Genomic DNA, 18,889 nt, shown 5'->3' on the forward strand with positions numbered 1-18,889 from the left:
ATAACATTATAGGGTAATATCAACATAGGGTATTTCATAGTCAAATCAGTCAGAAATGATCTAAATTATAGCTCAATAAAGGATCTAGGTCGACTTACGAGGTAACCCTGTATATTAAATTTACTTAAAGTAAACACTGCTAATTTTATTATTAAATTATGAAATAAAAAACTAATTATAAATACTCACTGATAAACAAACTAAATGATACAGCGTGACAGTACCATTTTTTTATGGAAAAGGAGGACAAACGAGCGTACGGGTCGCATGGTGTTAAGTAACCACCGCCGCCCACATTATCTATCAACACCAGAGGAATACCAAGATGTACGTACTTTTTTTAAAGGTATCCATGTCGTATCGTCCCGGGAATACCGCACAAGGGAGCTCATTCCACAGCTTTGCAGTACGTTCAAGAAAGTTCCTTGAAAACGCACTGTGAAAGACCGCCACACATCCAGATGGTGGGGATGATATCCTAATTTGTATCGTGTCGTGCGAAGGTGGAATTCGGCGGCAGGAATCAGGTGAAATAGCTCTACGGAATACTCCCGTGATAAATGCGGTGGAATACACACAACGAAGCACTGTCTGTACGCAACGCCAAGTGATCCAGCCGTTCACAGAGCACTGGGTCCCCGACAAATGAAGATGGTATGCGTCGTACGCGGTCAAATGGATCGAGCTGATATTGAGGTGCGCCAAACCAGAGATGACAGCAATCCTCCATATGTGACCAGACCTGCGCTTTATAGAGCACTAGAATGTGGGCTGGCTTGGGGTGTGGTGGGCTCTATTTATGACGCCCAGCTTGATCAAAGCCAATTTGGCTTTGCCCTCCAGTAAATAGGAACCTGCTCGACGATTTTGCGAACGTGCTTCGATTTTACGCGTTCGATTTGCCGCTTAATAAATCTGAAGGAGTCTGGAAACTTTGCAGTCTGGATCCTTTGTGGCCAGCACCGCAACCACTCCGGTCATCGACACTATCATCATTTCAGCCGGAAGACGTCCACTGCTGGACAAAGGCCTCCCCCGAAGATCGCCATGACGATCGGTCCTGCGCTGCCCACATCCAACCTACTTCGGCGATCTTGAACAGATGGTTGGGAGCCTACCAACACTACGCCTTCCGGTACGTGGTCGCCATTAGAGGACCTTATTGCCCCAACAGCCATCTTCGACACTTACCTACGCGAAACAAAGCGGAACTACATCGCTACTTCACGCCGGTATTCAAAATCAAATATTTTTATTCAAAAAATTTTTAAGAAAAAAACAACCGACGACAAAAACACTATTTCAAAACAATAGATATAATATGCACTAAAAAGTAAAAAAATAATTGCGTATTTTTAGTTACGATTCTAGTTACGATTTTTGTCATTTTATTTTATGATTTTTAGTGAATTTGAAGTACAATAACTAACAATCCAATCATGGATTCCGTAATCAGAACCTAACCAAACTATCTTTGAAGTATATCCTTTCGAATAAAAAAAGAATCATCGAAATCGGTTGGCGTGAAATTGAATTTTGCTATACGTGTGTATAGCAAATTTAAGACTTTTATGGTTCTCTCATGGATGCCATTGTCAGATCTGGACCAAATTACAATGGAACCACACGAGAAGCCCCAGCTTCAAAAGAATTATCAAATTCGGTTCACCCAGTCGAAAATTTTAAGGTAACAAACATAAAAGAAAAAAGTACATACCGACGAATTGAGAACCTCCTCCTTTTTGGAAGTCGGTTAAAAATAGGGTGTGACATCACTTATTGAAAGTCAAAAACTACCACCCATTCCAAAACGAATGAGCGCAATAAACTCAGCGGCCTTCTATTTCAAGTCATCCCCAATCGCCTTGACTCTTTAACTTTGCGTAGAGATATGGGTTCTCTCTGCACCTTCTACCGCATTTATCACAGGGAGTGCTCAGAGGGTTCGGGTTGATTCCAGCGGCTGAATTCCACCACCGGACGTTACGTCAAAATGCAAAATACCACCCGCATCACGTTGACGTATGGTATTCCACAACCGCGCGTTTTTCAAGAAATATCTTGCCACACACAGAGACTTAGTGGAAACAATTACCGGCTGTTGTTTTCTCGAACCGATACGACTTAGTGACCTTCAAGAAAAGAGCAAAATCCCACCTTAAATGCCGGCAACGAATCTCAAGACACCTGTTGTGGCGGATCTCTTCTATCTCTATTTTATATAAAAAAGGTGTAGTAAATTAAATCTTTATATAGTTAAGTAGATATATTGTGATTTAATCGAACCTACTTATGAGTTTATTTTTTTTTTGGTTACAACCTGTCAAAACAGAAACACGTACTTAGCAACGCTCCAATAAAACATAAATAAAATATTAAAATAAGTGTTTAAATTGTGATTTTAAAGTGTGAATACTTGACTGGATTGAGTAAGTGATTTTAACTGAAGATAAAACACAAATTCAATTACCGTATTTACAAGCATTTACTTACGGTAAAAATCGAGGGAGTCACATAATTCTTTATTACACTAAACAGAGTTAAGAATTGGGGAAATTACAAGATTTGAAACAATTTCAATTATCATATTCAACTTAACGAAAAAAAAAGGTGAAGTGTGAATACATTGCTGTGAGATAAATTAATAATCATTATATATTAGAATAAGAATAATATATTTAAATTGATCTTTTTACAAATGCATTGTCATTAAATTACATTAACTTTAAATATTTTACAAGCTTATATTATATATAAGCTATGCGTATGACTAAGTTATGATTGCCATATAAATACATAATAATTAATCATTCATATTCATGTTGTTATTATCATTAAAATTTAGTGTTTGGATGTCAAAAAGCGCGTACACCTTCGTTAAAGGCCGGCAACGATCTTGTGATTCCTCTGGTGTTGCAAGAGAATGTGGGCGGCGGTGATCATTTAACACCAGGTGCCCCTCACGCTCGTTTGTCCTCCTATTCCATAAAAAAAAGTCAAAACTGTCAAACTGTAAATTAGATCAACAAGACATTCTACGCCATAGACAGTATAAAAGGGCTGGAGTTTATGGCCTGGTAACAAGACCTTTAAGCCAAAACGTAAAAGGGCTGCTCACTCTATAGTGTTGCTATTTCGAAAACATACTATACATACTACAAATTTTAACAATCATCATTTCATTCGTTTTATTCAAAATCTTACAAAATGGATGTACAAATGCAATTATTATTTTCAAAAATGCAAACAGAAATGAAAAAAACAAACAGAGGAAATAACTAATTGATTAGTACAATCATTTGAAGAAAAAATTAATGTTTTAGTAAAAGAAAATTTACAGCTACGAAATACTGTGGATGAATTGAATAAGAAAGTTTGCAAATTAGAAAAAGATATACGAAAATACAATTTGATATCACACGGAGTTGATGAAGTTGAAACGAACTCGATGAGCTAAATGAACTTATTACCAAAGTCCTACGAAACATGAAGATCGAAATAGGGCATCTAGAAATTAGAGCAGCTTATAAAATTGTAAAGTAAAATTAGTTAAACAAGAGACCTATATTATTTACCTTAACAACAACGTGGAAAAAAACACAAATCCTTAAATCAAAAAAATATCTTGCAAATATAATAAATAAAAGTGAAGATTACCCTAGAGAAATTTTAGCGAAGCGGAAAGAACTGCAGGTAAAATTACAAGAAGAACGCAAAAAGGGAAGAAACGCATACATCAAGTATGACAAGTTGGTAGTACAAGAAAACAAGACAACAAAAATCCAAACAAGGAAGAGATTTAACCCAACATCTGGAGTTGGTGGTTCAGTGGAGGATATTGTTAACCCCCACAAGGTAAATAAGATCACAAATTTCATGAGAAAAAGATCAGATTCACTTAACAGCTTACAGATGGAGAAAAAAAGTAATAACTAGCAATTAGTACGCAGCAACCGAAATAGACAAGATAACAAGAAAATAAACTTAAATGATCAAAAAATCAACAATAGTAAACATTCCCCAAAACGGTTGGTTCCCGCGGGGAATCAAGACCAAACCCCTCCAAGGAACATGAACAAAAAATCCGTTTGCTTAAATGTAGCAACAATCAATGTCAGAACATTAAGTACCCCAGAAAAGTTAATCGAGCTTGAAACTGCTTTACAAAAGTTAAAGTGGAATATAATTGGCATAAGCGAACTAAGAAGTCTAGGAGAAAAAATAGAGCAATATAATGAATATATTTTATTTTACAAAGGTGAAACACCAGGTCAATTATTAGCTCACATATTAGATGAAATAAAAGGAGTTTCCGAACGAATAGCAGTCTTACGTCTCACTATTCCAGACAGCAATGGCAAGGAAGAAAAAAAATTCTATCATACAGGTATATGCATCCACAGAACCAACAAATGAAGAAGGTTTGCTGAAAACAGAACATTTTTTTGAAACCCAGCAAAGTACATTAAAGCAAGCACAAAAAAATATAATTTTGATGGGCAACTTCAATGAAAAAAAGGGTAAAAGGAAAAAAAAGAAGTGGCGAAGAACAAATACTAGATAAATACTGCTACGGGAAAAGAAATAAAAATAGCGAAAGATTGATAAGCTTTGCACTGCAGAATAATTTATTCATTCTGAATAGCTCATGCAACTTAAAAGAGAACAAGAAATGGACATGGATTTCACCCGACGGCAAATACCAAAACGAGATAGATTTCATTTTGACGAACAATAGAAAATACTTTAATAAAATAAATATTATAAGTCAATCTCAATTCAATTTCGACACAGACCACAGAATGGTACGATCAGAATTGATTATTTCTATGACAAAAAGGCCAAGAACATTACACAGATCAGAAAGGCCACTACGGTGTAAAGCTAATGAAAATAAGTTAACGCAAATATTAAAGTCTATAAATAACATTACAATGGGAAAATGCACGACCATAGAAGAAAAATACAACAGCTTTATTACAAATCTTAAAACAGAAACAAAAAACATAATGAATCCAACAAAACCAAAATATCCGACAACATTAAAAAAATGATGAATCCAAGAAAAATATTATTAGAAAATAGAAAAGAACATATAAAAGAAATTACGACATTAAGTAAAAAAATTAAAGAAAATATAAGGAAAGAAAGGAAGTCAAAAAGAACTGAAATATTACAAAGACACATAGAAAAGACAGGAGGAGTGAAGAAGGCTTTTAAAGAACTGATTGATGCAAAGGAATGGATGCCAAGTTTAAAAGACAAAAACAACAAAGAAAAACTTAAGAGACAAGAAATTGCAAACACAGCATCAAATTATTACAAAGAGCTTTATAAAAGAAGGGAAAACCAGGTAGATCGAAAAATTAAAGGAAACCAAGGTACTGAAGAAGTATGTGTGCGAGGCGCGGGGAGAAGGCAGCGTGGAAAAGGGCGCGCGAGCGCGGGCCGTCCGGCCTCCTGCCTACACGCATCTCCGCTCCGCCGCGCCGCTTGATCGCTCGACGCGGCAGAAAATGAGACTTATGGGACATCTCCTCTCCTCTCCGCTTGATCCATTTCCACCGGAGCTAAATGGAGAGGAGATGTGGCAATAACAAAATCTGATTGATTCCCAAAATACATCTCCTCTCCGCTTTGGTGGATACCAGACCTAACGCGCCAAAAATAGCTAACTCAAATAATAATTACTTTTTATAAATGTAAATTTACAATTTTCAACGTTTTTTCATAAATATTATAAGGCTTTCTTCAAAGGAACGATATTAAGTATTACCTCAAAATGGCTTTGAACAATAGCGATCATGACATTCATGCGTTTTCTTATTCTGATAGCTGCATTCGCGTACAAAAGAGCGGTCAGGGTTAACACCAGCATCGGAATCTTATTTTTCATTCCGATTTTTCCTTTCTTTTCGTCAGTGTTAATGCCGTCGATACCTTTATTATGAAATTTCCAGGCAAAGGAAAACACTGAAAAATATTATAAATACTTATAAATTTTAAAATGTCCACTATCTAGAGTCCTGATTCATATCTTCGATCAATGAACAATCATATTTTTGTCATTTCTCCATATTTTTTTCAGAAATAGTCACAAGTCAATAATAATATCCCACTGCGATTTACATTAGTATTAACCGCTTGGGATTCATACAAATACATTGAGGGAGCGCTCAGAATGTGTGGAGGAGATGTTGGTAATGAACAATAAGATTGCTTCACTGAAGACTGAACTCTCTGAGCTTCATATACAAAAAATGGATCTTCTAGACCAGAGGGATAGACTACAAGAAACAATAACATATTCCAATAATTGTAGTGATACTTTCCAACAGTCTCTGTGTCACATCACTAAATTAGTTAAGGAAAGAGAGGAACTACTTTCTGAAATTCAACACTACAGTATCCATTCTACAATAAGAGGCTAGTGATAGAGATAAAAATCAGCTAAAAGCCCAAATTGATTGCCTCCATTCTAAACTAACACAAACCAACCTTAAGTATGAGAAAGAAACTCATGAATATATAGTTAAATTTGATGAAATCTTAATAATGCGTAGAGATAATCTTAGCCAAGTACAGGCCTTATCCAATTATAAACTGTGTACTGAGTGCACAAAAATATTGTCACCAGCCTGCGAGGATCAGATTTTAAATATTGTAGATAATCCAATTAATTGCTCTCCCAAGACAAATTAAATAAATCGTTATAATATCTCTGATGGCAAAAAGACTTATATTACCTCTGATGGGCTAGGTAAAAATTTTAGCGAGATATTAAGTGTCTATTTAAAACAACCTACATATAACACATGTTTGCCTGGTGCTAGGATATATCACTTAATACAAAATATAAAAACAATAAATTTGGACTCAACATCTACAGTTATTATACTATACGGTGATAGCATTTCTGTCACAAAAAAAGAAATCATTTATTTAAACAATACTTTGATAGACCTTCATACAAGTAAAGGTTGTAGGTTTATTGTTTGTAATATGTCATATGCAAGAAATCTATCTGATATCCAAAACAAGCATATACAAAAACTTAATTCATTATTATATACTAGTACACTTTTTTACAATAATGTAAATTTATTAATTGACCTAAATAAGTTTATTAAATCATATATATTGACAAAAGATAGAATGTATCTTCTCTATCTATCTCTTTTTAATAGGCGACATATTGCTAAGTTATTAGCATACAATATTCAAATTGACCCAGGTACCACAAGGGTATCTACTTCGGCCAATATATCGGTAAAACAATCTGCTTTTATTGAGCAGAGTAAATGTATTTTAAACTAGATAAGGAGACAACAGAGGCTTTCTCTTGCTTGAAAAGTAATTTTAAGGAGGGCTTACTCACAAACAAAGTGAATCAAACCACTTGTTATCAACCTGGTTCACCAAAATATCAGATGCATAAAAGGAAAAGAGCTTGAAATAGAATTGTTTTTAAATAACTTTAATATTGATATAATATGTTTCACACAACACTGGTTAAAAAGTTTTGAATGTATTTTTAATTTAAACAATTACCTGGTTGGTAGCTTGTGTACGAGAACCGCTGCAATTCATGGAGGTTCATTAATTTTACTGAAGAAAAAGTTAAAGTATAAGAATCGAAATGATATTGTCTGCCTGTCTATTGAGCGGATAATTGAGCTAGCCTCAATTGAATTGAAGCAATTCATTGTTGTGTCTGTTTATAGACCACCCTGTGCTAACTTTGAACTTTTTGAGAAAGTTATGGATGAAGTTTTATTCAAAACCACAAAAACAAATAAAAAACTGCTTGTTTGTGGAGACTTTAATATAAATATTTTAGAAAATAGTGCTTTAAGTATTAAATTATTAAATCTATTTAAATCATACAACTTATCCAATATGTTCATGGAACCCACAAGAATAACTTCTACTAGTGCCACATGTATTGATAATATTTTTACAAATGTGAGGGCTACTAGTAAAAACATAATTAGTAAATTAGATTCGGACCACTGTGGTCAGTTAATTCAGTTTGAATCTTTAAAACCCAATATAACTAAACACAAAATAACTTTTGTGCCAGTTACATCAGACCGCATAGAAACAGTGAGGGCCACTCTTGTTAGAGACCTCCCATTTTTACATAATACATTAAAACCAAATGAAATGTATAATTTATTCTTTAATAAGTTCTATAATTAAATAAATTCTATTTTCACTCCTAAATCGGTCCTCAAAACTGATGCAATAGTTTTTAGCGAGTGGGCAACAGTTGAATTACACAAAAATAGGCAAAAATTTTACGATTTATATGCGGAGCGACAATATAACTGTAGTGATGACTTCAAAAGATATGTTCAACAGTTCTCTAAAAATTTAAAAAAAGGTTGTACTATTGCCAAGTCAAGGTATATACGAGATAAAATAATCAATAGTTCTAACGAGATAAAAACGACTTGGAAAATAATAAATGAAGAAGCCGGAAGGGTGACCCATAAAATATACGAGTTCAATTTAAACTTTGATAACAGGTCCTTAAAGTCGAATTGCGAAGTTGCACCAATTTTCGAAACATTCTTTACAGATATACCTGTTACCACTACAAATTCGTTGAACTCATCACCAGACTCCGCTCTTTCACTATTGAAAGATAACATTTTTGAATGTGATAAAATCTTTAAATTTGATCATGTTTCTGGCTCTGATGTTATAAAAGCTTTTAAATCTATTAAAAATAAGGCGACAAATGATCTTTGGGGCATATCAGTTAAACTTGTCCAGTATGTGATACTAAATCTGGCGCAATAATATCTTATTGCGCCAGATTTAGCTATAATATTTAACAATTGTATAGAATATGGTGAATTTCCTGACCTAATGAAACATAGTAAAGTAGTTCCACTGTTTAAATCAGGTTGTACCAGTGACCCTACTAATTATAGACCAATATATGTACTACCCACTTTTAGTAAAATTTTTGAAAAGTTAATTTTAAATCAATTGCTTCGTCATTTTTTCCATAATAATTTATTGCACTCCAAACAGTTTGGTTTCACCCAGGGTCGTTCAACTACCGATGCTGGTATTGACTTGATATATAATATATTTGAAGCCTGGGAGGAGTCTCGTGATGCACTTGGCGTCTTTTGTGACTTATCTAAGGAGTTCGATTGTGTTGAACACGAAACATTACTTAGAAAACTTCACCATTACGGTATTAAAAATAAAGCATTGGACTTAATGACATCCTATTTAAATTGTAGAATACAAAAGGTGGATATCAATGGAAAGAGGTCCTCTGGATCAACAGTTAAAATGGGGGTTCCACAGGGCTCGATTTTAAGACCTTTTCTATTCCTTATTTATATAAATGATCTCCAATTGTGTTGTTTGCTGATGATACATCACTCATGTTTAAAATACATCGTTGCATACCAAATTTTGATGTTGTTAACAATGCTTTAACTAAAGTTGTGCATTGGTTTGAAGCTAATAACTTGTTACTTAATGGTAATAAAACGAAAGGCATTAAATTTACTTTACCTAATGTTAAGCAAGTGTCAATCCATATACAGCTTAAAAATGAGAAATTAGATATAGTTGATACCGCTGTTTTTCTTGGAATAACGCTAGATGCAAAACTCCAATGGGGCCCTCATATAGATAATTTATCAAGTAGACTAAGTTCTGCTGCATACGCAGTAAAAAAGATTCGTTCCTTAACAGACATTGAAACTGCAAGATTGGTTTATTTTATGTCATATGGTATATTATTATGGGGTAATGCTGCTGATATTGAATCTATTTTCGTGCTGCAGAAAAGAGCTGTTCGGGCAATTTATGGTATGGGACCAAGAGAGTCGCTTAGATCTAGATTTAAAGATTTTAAAATTATGACTATTTATTTATGAAAATTTATTGTATGTTCATAAAAATGTCAATAAATTTCAAAAGGTATATGAAAAACATAATATTACTACTAGAAATGGAAATGTCCCTCAACAAGTTCAAAGCCTATATTAAATATAAACTTATGGAAAAATCGTATTACAATTTAAAGGATTATTTAGCTGATAAGAAAGCATGGGTATGAATTGCTCTAAAAGATTTGAGCTTTAGTTACCCTTAATTAAATATAATAGAATTTATAATTATGAATAATTTTTGAAAAGTGAATAATTTATACTAAAAGAGAGAGGCGATGGCTAGCCCATGCGTCATGCTCGTGAACGGGCGCTACTTGCGGTGGCAGGATGATCGTGGGGCCGGAAACTCTGCCTCACGGTTTTTAAATTAAAAATTATATTTTTTATAATTGCTAATAAAATGGTCGCTAAATACCTTTATTTATTTACGGTGTGTGTGGATTGATGCATCTACTGTACCATGGCCTAGTATTATTGTTGATACAGTAGTAGACGGCCGTGAATGTACTCAATAGCTCTTGTTTTTACGTATTAATTTACATTTTTTTTAGTATTTGTAGTTTGAGTATTATTGCTGCATCACTTTACATATATTGTAACTGAAATGATTTGTGAGTGATTGCCACAACATTTTTGACAATCATAAGTGTCATTTCCGTGACCCACGTGAATAAACTGATTTTGATTTGATTTGAAACATTTACCTAAAAAAAGATGTGGTGTCTTGGGACACCAGGTAGGAACGAAGTTCCTTCGGCTAATATAGAATCGACACAATTTGTAAAAAAAAATCGTGTTCAATTTTATGTAGGTTTTCTTGATTTTTCTCTTAAATTTTGCAGATTAGTTTTTATTTAACTACACGAAAGTATTTAGGAAATTCAGTATTTTAGGAAATAATAAATTACGTAAAATAAATAAAAAATCGTAATCCAAATTATTTATTAAAATAACAAAATATGTCTCTTTATTTTTGTTTGACTACATAAAATTACATAGAAATAGAAACGACTGTCGCGCCTGCGCACGTCACATTTAACGGTTTTATTCCACGGACTTTTTCTTACGGTCTTACTATCACAGTTTTTTCAGTTCGGTCCCGCAGCAAAATCCCTATCTCCTCCAAGCCTGCCGTAAGGAACTTCGTTCCAATAAATTTTTTAAAGCTGATAAATATTTGGGCTTTTACTGAAATTTGGAAAGCCGGCCAACAAAAATAAATTGATACATAGTAAACGTTGTACCTACTTATGCCCGTACGGTAAAAACTGTAGACGTTTGACTATTAGTCATTTTTAATCGTTATTATTTGATTTCTGAAATTTGATTTGAAGCATTGTCATTATAGCGCCAAAACTATAGTATAATTATCTGTTCTTTTATAGAAGCTACAAACATTCTCCAGCCTAATTCGTATGTCGAGCCACACACCATAAACTAATATATCGTCCTCTGCAACTGCAATGTGTAGTGTTCCTTCACAGTACAATTTTCAGAGAATTTTTTTCAACATACAACCCAAGTGTGGAATAAAATTCCCTACGTGGTGTTTCTAGGATGACACACCAAGAGTGTCTTCACAAGAAACTCGTAATCCCTTTAATGATATAAGAGCAAAAACGATTAAAAGTGATCACTCCCACCTTTCAGGTTCAGGATTCGGCAGGAAGAAACAGCACTTAGAAAAACTCTTCGTAATAAATGCTGCTAAAAACACACAGTTAGGTGCAAGCCTCTACGCAACGGCGATAGGGCCGTTCAATGAAAAGAGGATCCACTTTATGTTGCAATAGATCAAATGGGACCAGAGATGAGAGCAATACTCTATAATTGCCGTAACTTCGATTGATAAAGCGCTAGAATGTGGGCTTGAAGTTTTATCTGGCTATATTGATTGCCCCCAGATAATCCGAAGCCAATTTCGGCTTTACTGCCCAGGTGACCGCGGAATTGCAGTCACTCGAGATTTCGGACAAGGTATTCCAATACAAACTGAGCCATTAAGGGCAGTGTTGTAGACCAAAATCGTTCTACAAAAACACTTCCTTACTACGACAAAAGTTTTGTTTAACGCTCAGACTTGAGTTTTCTGGGGGTTAATGATGAAAACAAGTGAACGGTAACATTTAGGCATTAAAATTAATATTGTATAAGATTAGAAAAATGTTTAACCTATTTTGCGAATTACTCCATTTTTTTTAATGTTAATAATGTTAAATATTGAAAAAGAAGTCATGATGAAGAAATTGAAATTTAACGTGCGAAAGGAAATATAGAACAATTTACCATTGAAAAAAGGCCGAATTAAATCAACAAATTTTATTAATACCATTTAAACGTCTCTGAGTCTAACAACCATCAGTAATACCTATCATACTGATGATGGATGAATGGAAACTTACTAACAAATATCTATTTTATATCGTCCCTTAAATTTTATAAAAAGTAATATGTTGTTGGTATTTAAGAAGGGGGTTATGTGAGTGCAAGTAAGTGATATTGGAATGAAACCTGACTGAATCACTCCTCTAGTTCCTCAGTCAGTCCTGTAGTTACTTTTCCTCTTCTTGATAATTTATCATGATCAATGTATCCTCAATTTTTATTTGAGAAGGTTTTTAAATACCAATATACATCTCCCAATATTAATCAACAGTTAAAAATTCGTTGTGCGGTAGCGTGATGTATTCCGAAGGTTTGTACGTTGTGTATGTGTTGTGTTATGTGTATAGTTGTTGATGTCGATAACAAATTTAACCTCTTACTGCCTGCAACGAAGACAAGGAGTCCATAGACGTAGAGAGCATTAGAAATATACACGTAGTTTGACGCGTGTGTGGTATGCGAGGCGAGAGTGGCCACGAACACGAGCACGCGGGTCGTTCGCCACATCTTCACTGACGAGCATTTGTCGCTGCACACTCTTGACATTGGTGATTACTACCACAATCAGGTGCGACTCGTGCAAAACAACTAAAACATAATTTATCATATTATTATTGACGTCGAGCGAACGCATACAAACGAGGGAAACTCATTCCACAATTTGGCTGTACGTGGCAGAAAGTTCCATGGAGACTGCACCTTTATAAGGTCGACAACGCTCTTGTTATTCCATTGAGCGATGCTGGAGCTGATACTGAATGATTCCATGAAACCAGAAATGAGAGCAATACTTGTATATGACCAGACGTGCCTGATAAATAAAAGAATGAAATATTTGCCTATTTACTCACTATTACGCGCAGTCGAAGTTTCAACTCGATTCCGCTTCAGGTCACACATAAATAACCATTAATTGGGGAGGGTTTTATGATTCACATTATTAGCTTTTAGTGGCGAGTGATCGACCAAGTAATGTAAGTCAATATGCTGTGTTCATACATAAATCATGTTGATATATTCTATGTAAGTTCATAAAAGACATGTTTTTGTCTATGATTTATGTTTCATATTTAATATATTTAAATAAAATTTTAATTGTAGTTAAAGGATCTCTTCAATAAGTTGATCATATAGAATTCTTCTGTTGGATTTTACATTTCATTTAAATTAGACTTAAAAAATCAGGCATACAAATTCAAATATGGTAATTCAAGTATTATATTTTTAATTATATATAATGATAACTCGATAATCGACTTCCAGTTGCTTTTTTTACTCAGCTTTGACAAGAAAGATGGATACTTCAAAAATTCTAACGCGGTAGAAACAGCTCGCAATATCTTAGACTTTGGCGGTAGTTATAAGACCTCAGAGGAATGCCGTGGGTACTGTTTTTTAACTATCTATATTTTGTAGCGTAAGAATTAAAATGCCCTGCTCTTCCCCGGGGGCCGGGGCAAAAAAAGAATATGGAAGGCCCAGGATTAAAGGTGTAAGAGGCGACTTAGGGCATTTGTGGGAGACATCTTTGGATTCGATGCCGGCTAGTTAAGGGCACCACAACTGAACTTTTTTCTGCCCTGAAGCAGTAATGTGTAAGCAGCGGTCTGAAGGGCGCCATAGCCAGTGAAATTACTGCGCAAATGAGACTTAACATCTTATGTCTCAAGGTGACGAGAGCAGTAATTGTAGTACCGCTCAGAATTTTTGGGTTTTCCAAGAATCCTGAACGCCACTTCTTGTAATGGGCAGTGTGTATCAATTGCCATCAGCGGAACGATCTGCTCGTCTCGTCCCTTATTGTCATAAAAAAAATTAAATATTACCTTGTAAATAATCAACTTCAAAATATAATATAATACAATATAATAATAAAATAATTTAATGTAAAAACAATAAATATTGATCTCTATAGAGCTATATTATTATGAATTTCAAATATAAATAAATTAATATTAGATGTACTTACCGTACTATAACTTCACAAATAAGCATTTTTCTTTCTTCTTTTTTCTTTCACTGCAATATAAAACTGACAATAATGATTAATTTGTAATCCAAGAGGTTCAGATCTATGCTAGACGAGGGCTAGTCTTCAGGGCTTATAAAGTCCGGAACGTTGACTTTGTAACCAGGTGCTGACCCTTGCTGGAAAGCCCAAGATGTATTTTAAAAAGGGATGCTAAGAGGTTTCACTATACGAACTAAGATCTTTTTTGTAATGACAAACCGTAAATCTGCTTCATTTCAATATTGAGACTTAATATTAATCTCGAAAGCGGTAGGTATGTGAAATGGTAGGGAATGATTGAAGTTTCTTTCATAAATTAATATAATAAACGCGTTACAAATTTGTATAAAAAAAATAAAACTCAGTTTTACTTAATATAGATCAAATGCAATGCAATATCGAACTCTATAAAGATAAAGTGATTTCAGCAATAATTTTTTAACGCGTTCACGTAAACTGATTTAACATGTCAAAAACAAAATAATCATCAAATAGTTGTCAAAACTGTTACCGATAAGTATGAAGAAGATCAAAATTCTTATAAATAATATGTTCACGATTCTTTAACGATAATGACAATGATAGCTCTTGAACACGATCAAATATATTTATCGTAATTTTGGACTACAGCTGATTTAGTTTGTATTGGTGGAATGCGAATTGAATCTGCAAACTAGTAAAGGCGTAAATTTAATTCAAAGTGATCTAATTGCGTTTTATTTCAATGGTGAAATCAGCACTTAGAGTAAAGTTAGAAAGCATGAACTAGGTACAAACAGGCTGCTTGAAAATACCAAACAAAAATGCAGATGATGAAGACTTGGATTGATATTTATCATAGGATAACAAGTAAGTATTGAGAATTATTTTGACAAAAGTCGGGTGGAATAGAAATTTGTATCTTGAGCGGCTTGCGGATTTGAAATTCGACGGGCCATCTAACCAACGTTCACAAATGTATTTTATTATTCAATGAAGATCTTGTACTAAATTTGTATGAATCACCAACGGTTTAGATTAAGCCCCTTTCTTTATGGTATTATTATTACCCGCGCCTGCTTTAGAAGCTCCACTCATCGAGTTTTGAGTACTAGAATGCTTTACAAAGACAGGACCGAATCGTGCAATCCGCTTAAAACAACACAAACAGGCTTGAACACATGGATCGAGCAAAGGAAATATTATTAAATTTTTAAGATAAAATCTCACATGGCGCAATAATTGTTATCTATGACATAGAACTCGTTTGCCTTCCACAACTTCTTTAACTACAAATTAGACTCGTCAAATGACAACAAATTCAAATCCATTTTTTTGAATAACATTTATTTCATAATAAGGCAAATATACGATTACATATCTTTTTTTCTTCAATTCCTTAAAATTTTTCCATTATCGTGGACGACGACCGACCCAGTTATTCCTTTAGCTTTATCGGAGACAAGGAAGAAGGCAAATTCCGCGATCTCCTCAGGTTCTGACACTCTGTGAAGCGCCGTTGTACTCGCGAATTCATCCCAACTTATGTGGTGTGTGTTTGTGTTCTCCAATTTATCAGTATTTTTTAATATATCAGTCTTCACTGGTCCGGGACTGATCACGTTCAGCCTGACTCCGTGAGGGGATAGCTCCAGCGCCGCATGCTTGGAGAAATGGTCCAATGCCGCCTTCAACGATGAGTACATCATCAAGCCGAGAATTGGACAAACCCGCTGTCCGCTGATACTGGAAATATTTATTATATTTCCCTTTGTTTGTATCAGATACGGTGCTGCCAACTTGGTTAAATATACAATGGCTCGGAAGTTAATCTTGAACAGTTCATCCAAGGATCTCATGAGATCTCCAGTGAAAAGACTTCCACATAAGGATATTCCAGCGTTGTTCACAAGAATGTCAAGTTTGCCGAACGTCTGTATTGTTTCGTCGATAATACGTTTGACGTCATCATCATTGGCCAACTCGGCTCTGACGACGAGCGGATCGTTGCACTTCACCGCAACCGCGTTGAGTTTGGTTTGGTTCCGACCGACGAGCACAACCTTGGCTCCTTCGCTGCTGAACTTCACCGCAATTGCTGCCCCAATCCCTGAACTCGAGCCTGTCACTATTGCAACTTTATTTTTTAAGCTCATTGTGCTCTTCGTTGACGGTAGAACAATCAAATCAAAAAAAATCGCTAGCGTCGCAGGTACAGACTGATTATGATATCTACACACCAGCTATATATATTTACGACGCATTAAACCTTAAATATTTTTTAATTTATCGGCGGATGCTTAGAGTTATACGACCCGCGCAGGATATGTATGGTAGTAGCGCACGCGCGTAAGCCTCTCATTATCGTTGCCATGCGTCCACATGAATGCTAATGTATCATAATTATTTAAATGTTGGCCATCTTTGGTCTAACTGAATTAAAGAATTGCCACCCCACCCATCATTTTATTGATACGCCGCGCCGTCGATAGATTAACAAATTTAAAAATTTTTCAATGTGTGAGTGGAGAGCAACTATGACTAACAATGCCATAACTAAATAAGTTTTCAATACAGTTGTTAAACATTGCGTACTTTCAGAGGCTATAACCACAGAATACTAAGAGTGGATACTAACGTATTATCTATTATAACTATCATTCGAAAATAATCTTTAAGGCATCTTTTATGTGATCATGACTTTCTTTTACGAGTTCGATCAATACTTTTAAAGATAAGTTCCAAATTTATAAGTCAATTTAGAAAGTTTTGTTTCAAGGAGTTTTGTATATAAAATTAAAATGGACCAAGAAAACTGAATGTGTCTGTACGTACCATAGCAGTGAACTCTCAAAATACTTTTTACGTCAAACTTTGTCAAATATCGATTAGGCTATTTAAGCGTGCGATACAATTGCCTAGTTTTGTTGTAAAAAATAATTCCAGTCGCAAAAACGCGCCATTTTCTGAAAGAATGTTGAAATAATTATAATATATAATTTTTTGAGTTGCATTTTTACTATTTCCCACATAGTATTGAAAAACGTAGTGTGACAGGCGCATGATAAACGGGTGTGTAGGTTATTTCAAACACTGGCCTTCGGGTCGGGTTAATAACAGCTCGTTTGCAATAACCTACTTTCCATCCCTCTTTCACAATGTACTATTTCCATTTGAAACACACATAATTCCAGATTGTTAAACACAATTTAATTTATTTGTCCCTGTACCACAGTGTCTGAAGACCATGATGTGTTGCCAGTGACGACTTACGGTACGCAGACGTGGTTGCTAACTACAGGCCTGATGAGAAAGCTCATGGTCGCTCAGAGGGCAATGGAGAGGGCTATGCTCGGAGTTTCCCTGCGAGATCGAATCAGAGAATGAGGAAATCCGTAGAAGAATCAAAGTCACTGACATAGCCCAAATGATTGCGAAACTGAAGTGGCAGTAGTCAGTGTACATAGTTCGGCTGACACATGGTCGTTGTGGCAGTAAAGTTACCGAATGGTGACCATCTACCGGAAGATGCAGTGTTAGTAAGCCCCCCACAAGATGGACCGACGCTCTGGTGAAGATCGCAGAAATACGTTGGATGAGGGCAGCGCAGGACCGATCGTCGTGGAGATCTTTGGGGGAGGCCTTTGTCCAGCAGTGGACGTCTTCCGGCTGATGATGATGATGATGATGACATATCTCATTAAAATTGTGTCCACTGTCCGGTTGAATTAACAGTCCGCTTCTTACCTATTTCAAAATTTTATATTTTATATCCTACAGTGGTTCATCGCTTATACTTACATTATATAAGAATAATATCAGTTTTGTTAATCGCAGTATCAGCGCAGGACCGATCGAGGGAAGCGATGGCTGCTCCGTGCGGCATGCTCCTGAACGGGCGCTCCTTGTGGAGGCTGGATGATACTGTTATAGGAAACTCTGCTTTATATCTTTAAGTTAAAGTTATTTAATATAACTACCAATACTACAATATGTATGTTTACTTCAATAAAACTATAAACTAAAATTATACTTACTTAAATAAGTTTATACTTACATCCAAATTAGAAGGCTTCAAAAGCTTATTTTTTAAAATTGCCAAATGTATTAAAATTTATATCTATACTACTTCTACACAGGAACATTTCTTTGGACTTAACTTCAAGTTTGCACCCCGCAGTTTTGCGAAGAGTTTTTCGAGCTTCTTAAGATGATCTTCAAAACTTCGTTCCATAATGATTATGTCATCCAAGTAGACACGGCAGGTTTCTCCAAACATACCTGCCAGCACATGCTCCATCAACCTTTCGAAAGTAGCTGGGGTAATCCGAAGGGCATTGTTTTGAACTGCCATAACCCTTTTCCGGTTGAAAAAGCCGGCTTCTCTTTGTCTTTAGGGTCCAAATCGACTTGCCAGTAGCCACTTTTCAAATCCAGAGTAGAGAACCACGTCATGTTACAAAGTGAATCTAAGGTGTCATCGATTCTTGGCAATGGATAACTGTCTTTCTTAGTAACATCGTTCAAACGCCGATAGTCCACACAAAATCTAGTTGATCCATCCTTCTTCTTTACCAGAACCACTGGA

General features: G+C 35.1%; 1 long non-coding RNA gene across 1 annotated transcript in view; it reads right to left on the reverse strand.

The window, feature by feature from the left end:
* LOC126967591 (uncharacterized) overlaps positions 1-10,509 on the reverse strand; it is a 34,334-nt gene extending 23,825 nt beyond the window's left edge. The window contains exons 1-2 of the long non-coding RNA XR_007730038.1: positions 10,342-10,509; positions 5,777-5,973 (exon numbers count right to left, since the gene is read on the reverse strand). This is a non-coding gene — a long non-coding RNA (uncharacterized LOC126967591). The remainder of the gene's footprint in view (positions 1-5,776; positions 5,974-10,341) is intronic.
* Between the last annotated feature and the right edge of the window lie 8,380 nt (positions 10,510-18,889).

Source organism: Leptidea sinapis, chromosome 1, assembly GCF_905404315.1.
Source record: "Leptidea sinapis chromosome 1, ilLepSina1.1, whole genome shotgun sequence".
In the NCBI taxonomy this organism is placed as follows: Eukaryota; Metazoa; Arthropoda; class Insecta; order Lepidoptera; family Pieridae; genus Leptidea; species Leptidea sinapis.